The 5614-nt window shown below is 42.5% G+C and overlaps 1 pseudogene; it reads right to left on the bottom strand.

Moving 5' to 3' along the window:
• Nucleotides 1-1209: 1209 nt before the first annotated feature.
• On the bottom strand, nt 1210-2819 carry LOC102472712 (40S ribosomal protein SA-like; annotated as a pseudogene).
• Nucleotides 2820-5614: the final 2795 nt, after the last annotated feature.

A 5614-nucleotide genomic window follows, 5' to 3' on the forward strand; every position in this document is an offset into this window, starting at 1 on the left:
TTTTTGAAATAGTGCAGGGAAGATTTCTTTTAAAAATTATAACTGGAATGGCATGTGCTGATGTTTACAGAGAAAAAGATCGATGAGCCAGAACTTTTAGTCCTTCTAGAATTTTTACTGAGTCCATGTTTATGAGAAAACCAAGAATGGCATGAGTAACTTGACCCAAAATATTTTAAAGGAAAATACCTATGAAAAAGCAAGAAAATGGGGGCCAGCAGTTAGTGTAATGGCTATGTCGCTGGACTCCCATGTAGTCTACCACGGTTCGCATCCCGGACCTGGTGGCTTAAACTCACGCCAGGCGCGAGTGCATGCGTGCCCAAGATCCTGAGAGGAGAATGGAGTAGAAGGGATTGCGGCATGACCATCCCCCCTGGGGGGTGATTTCTCGCTTTCTGTCTCTCTGTCTTTCTCTGTCTGTCTGGCGAGCGCACGTGTCCTATAGCAAAAACCTCTCCAAAAAAAAAAAAAAAAAGCAAGAAAATGTATGAGGGTGCTTTTGTTTTTTTTTCCCAGTGAACTTTCATTATTAGTTAAGTCATGATTCAAGGTTCTAGGGTGGTACATGGGTGGATCACCATGTACCCAAGTCCCATTTTGCCACCTGAGACAAGGACGGGGACCAGAGGAGAGATGGGTGCTTTTAATTAGAAAGTTATTGGTTCTCTGGAGGGAAGAGGAGTGAAGGGGGGGGACGCAGTGGTTGGCAGCAGCGGCAGCGCTGACCATGAGTTTTCTTGGAGGTTTTTTTGGTCTCATTTATGAGATTGATGTTGTCCTTAATGATGGGGAAACCAGGAAAATGGCAAAAACAAAAACTGAAGATGGCAAAATAGAAAAACATTATCTCTTCTATGATGGAGAATCTGTTTCAGGAAAGATAAACCTAGTCTATAAGCAACCTGGAAAGAGGCTAGAACACCAAGGAATTAGAATTGAATTTGTAGGTCAAATTGAACTTTTCAATGACAAGAGTAATAGTCGCGAATTTGTAAATCTGGTGAAAGAACTAGCCTTCCCTGGAGAAGTGACTCAGAGCAGAAGTTATGATTTTGGATTTATGCAAGTTGAAAAGCCATATGAATCTTACCTCAGTGCCAATGTCTGCTTGAGGTATTTTCTTTCTTTCTTTCTTTCTTTTTTTTTTTTTTTAAATAAACTGTTGTTTTTTTTCTTTATCAACTTTGTTCCCAGTGAAGAGCAGACTTAAGACCACTCAGTGGTTATTCCTACTCATTCAGTGGCCTGAGCAGTGGGGGCTGCAGACCAGTCCTCAGGGGCAGGCCGAGTGCTCCAGTCTTCAGTAGGGAACTGCTGGATGGGCACAGAGGGCACCTGCATGCCTTCAAACCGGTCTGTGATCTCAAGCTGAGTAGCAGTAAACTCAGGAACTGGAGCAGTCCATTCACCCTGAAATTCCTCCTTGATCACAGCCTTTTCAGCTGCAGCCTGCTTCTCCTTTTCAATCTCTTCAGGATCTCTGTAGAAGTAGAGATCAGGCATGACCTCCCACGGGTGTTCATGGGGGATGGTGCCACGCATGTGCAGCACTTCCGTGGCCAGCATCCACACATCAGACCCACTGAATGAGCTCCCTTGTTGTTGCATGGGATGGCAATGTCCACACAGCGCAGAGGAGAATCTGTTGCACAGGGCAAAGGTAGGTAGATTGACATCAGACGCCTCTGTGAGAGGTTGGTGGTCGGCCCTGCGATCAGTCACCACCAGAAGACGCGGCTCCTGGAAGGCTGCCTGGATCTGGTTAGTGAAGGTCCCAGGAGTGAAGCGACCAACAAGAGGGGTGGCTCCAGTGGCAGCAGCAAACTTCAGCACAGCCCTCTGTTCAGTGTTCCTGGAAGATACGACACTGACATCAGCAGGGTTTTCAATGGCAACAATGGCACAAGCTGCCAGCAGAAGCTTCTCCCAGGTCCTCTTCGGATTTATGATGTACATGCCATCACTTTTCCTTTTGTGGATGTACTGCTCCATTTGGAAGTCAAGGTTGGTGCCACCTAAGTGGGTTCCTGCGGCAAGGAATTTGAGGACATCCTCCTCCTTCATCTGCAGGACATCGAGGTGCTGGTCATCGGACATCGTGAATGTTTCCCTGTAAGTTACGACGGGAACCCAGAACAACACCATAAGGACCCTCGGGTAGGTAACGTGGAAAGCGAGGTATTTTCTTAAAGCAACAATAGTAAGAAGACTGACAGACTTAGTAAAAGGGTATGATCTTATTGTTCACCAGCTTGCCACCTATCTGATGTTAACAACTCCGTTAAGATGGAAGTGAGCATTGAAGATTGTCTACCTGTAGAATTTGAATATAATAAATCAAAGTATCATTTAAAGGATGTGATTGTTGGGAAAATTTACTTCTTATTAGTAAGAATAAAAATACAACATATGGCAACCTGCCCGCCCATGAGTCTTTTGGGTGTATTTCTTTTCTAAAATCTTTCTTTCCTATTAAATTTTCTTTTCTACCAAAAAAAAAAAATACAGCATATGGAGCTACAACTGATTAAGAAAGAGATCACAGGAATTGGACCCAGTACCATGACAGAAACAGAAACAATCGCCAACTATGAAATAATGGATGGTGCCCCAGTAAAAGGTGAATCAATCCCAATAAGATTATTTTTAGCAGAATATTATCCAACGCCAACAATGAGAAATGTGAACAAAACATTTTCAGTAAGGTACTTTTTGAATCTAGTACTTGCTGATGAGGAAGATAGAAGGTACCTCAAGTAGCAGATCATTTTATGGAGAAAAGCTCCAAAAAAAACTGAGAAAACAAGGAACAAACTTTCACCAGCGATTTGAGTCTCTTGAATCAGAAGCGTCTGCTGAACAGCCTGAACGGTGAACTGAAAAGGAGGGGAAGAAAAGACAAAACCACCTATAACCATTAAGGTTAAATTCAGCAAGTTAAAGATGGTTGCAGCATGTAGGGGAGAAAAAGGCCCACATTCTATATATAGTAGTCTTCCTTTATCTTACCAGTGCTGCATTTATTTTATGGGATAACTACAGGTTCATGTATATATACATTTAAAAAGTGCTTCTTTGAAACACTGGAAAATTCTTAAGATGCCTTTTTTTTTCTTTTTTTACACTGCACTCTTTGATGATAAGCATTCAGATATGTATCAATATAAACATTAAATATTTTCATGTGAACAACAACAAAAAAAGAATGTTATCTAGGGCCAAGTGCATGGTGGTTAATGCACTAGACTCCTACATGGCGGACTGCAGTTTAATTCCCAGACCTGGCAACTTGCTTTCTCTCTCTCTGGTGAGTGAATGTGACATATAACAAATTTAAAATAATAATAATAAATACAATTAAAGAAATCTTTTTTAAAAAAGAATGTTATCTAAAGACAATCTAGTAGCAAATATAAGCTGTTACTTCCCACACATAGGACTCTAGTTCTGACCTCTCCAACTCATGAGTTTCTAAGTCTCTTTCTTCTAAGTGTCTTATGCACCTCAGATGCAAATATGAATATGTTTCCACCTTGACAAAAATCCTTCGGTGGCTCCCTCTTGCCTACAGAATAAAGCCCTAGCTCCTGGACATATTATCAAGGCTCTGTGACTTAACCTTATTCTCTTTAGTTGACATTGGTGCCTAAGACCTAGATTGCCTTGCTATCTTATGCTTATATCTATACAAGGTTCAAAAATCTCAGAAAGTTTCTCTGAAACCAGGTAAAATCAGGGAAGGGATTTTGCTGCTCCATCATCCTGGGAGCTCTGATTCTGCTTTGCTGTTAAACTTTGTTCATTCATTCCAGAAACATTTACTGAGTGCCTACATTGTGTCAAGAACTATGCTAGACAGCATATTTAAGAAAAAAAACAAAGCAGTATCTTGCCTACAGGAGTAAACCCTGGGTGTTATTGCTGTAACAAATTATCACAAAGGTAATGACTTAAAACAACAGGAATGTCCTTTTTTTCTTGAGGTCACAAGTCTGAGATGGGTTTCACTTGGCTAAAATCAAGATGCTGGCAGGGCTGCCTATCCTTTGAAGTTCCTAGGGAGAATCTATTTCTCTAGCCTTTCTTTCTAGCTCTTCAGAGGCTAACTGCATGACTTGGTGCATGGTCCTTTCCTCTGTCACCAATACCACAGAGTAGCATCTTTAAATCTCTCTTGGACTCTGTGTCTAAGGTCACTTCTCCTTCTCTGACTCTCCTTCTTTCCTCATATGAGAACTTTGTGTTACATTGGCCCTACGCAGATAATCCAAGATCTCCCAATCTCAGGATTTAAAAATTTTTTAAAGACCAATTTTAATTAATTAATTAATGTTTGACCAGAAAGGGACAGCGTGAGAGAAAGAGAGGGAAAATGAGAAAGCAAGCCACCAGGTCTGGTGAGTCCAGCCATGTGGTCAGCCATGTGAGTCCAGCACCCTTAACCACCACACTATCTGCCAACCCTGGGATTCTTAATCACATCTTCAAAGTCTTTTGCCATGTGAGGTGGACTCACAGGTTGTCCTAGGAATTCAGACGTGGACATCTTTGGGCAGGAGGCTGGGTGAGTATTCTTTGTACGACATCCTGGTAGCCTTTCTATTCCGTTGGTAAAACAGCACTATTTTCTCAGTTAACAGCATGAACTAACTGCCTGCTATTTGCCAGGCAGGCACTGTTCTAGGTGCTGGAAAATAGTAGTGAATAAAGCAGACAGAGTTCCTGTCCTCAGGGGTCTTGCATGTTAGATAAGAGATAAACAATAAACCAACAATTAAACCTTACATCAGAGACTGTTAAGAACACTGGAGGAAAATAAAACTAGTGGGAAGCTTGGGAAATATAATACTGAGTGACTGTTGTTTCATAAAGGGTGTTTGTGATAATCAAGGTCTACTGAGCAGAATAAAGCTGGTCTTGGCCATTCAGAAAGAGAATTTACTATAGGGCAACTGTGACACAGATGATGGGAGGGTTAAAAAGTTAACCAGGTTCATGAGGGAACCCGAAAATTGTTAACACCTGGAGGCTACTTGCACCCCTAGGCTGAAAATGTTATTGGAGCTTGGGAACGATCCCCACTCAGTGGAAATGGGGGCCATGGAGGTTCTCCAGCTGCTGCTAAGACAGTGCTTGTGACTGAGAGAGGAGGAGAAAAGTTTTGACTTGTCCTTTCCATTTGCCCAAATTCCTGTCGTTTCTCCTGGCGGCTGAACCCAGCTAGAAGTCTATGAAAAGGGAGCATGGGAAACGTGGCCCTTGGGGGAGCAGGCCTCCTACAAGACAGAGCAGGAGAAGAGAGAGCACCCTAGAACAAGCAGGCAAATGGCCAACATAGTTACCTTTGTACAGACACCTAAAGGAAGTGAGAGAGTGAGTCATGTGCAGATATATGGGGAAAGGGCATTCCCAGCAGAAGGAACTGCAAATGCAAGAGCAGGAGACAGGGGAGCAGGTGATATTTAAGGAACACCAGGACAGTAGGTGAAGGGGGAGAGGAATGAGGAGGGAACTGGGAGTCAGAAATGCACAGTGTTCTAAGCCAGAAGAGGAATTGGGGGATTTTCTCTGTGATGAGAAGTCCTGGAAGGTTTTTTTGAGCAGAGAAGTG

This window comes from Tupaia chinensis, unplaced genomic scaffold, assembly GCF_000334495.1.
Source record: "Tupaia chinensis unplaced genomic scaffold, TupChi_1.0 Scaffold145367_1, whole genome shotgun sequence".
NCBI classification, from domain to species: domain Eukaryota; kingdom Metazoa; phylum Chordata; class Mammalia; order Scandentia; family Tupaiidae; genus Tupaia; species Tupaia belangeri.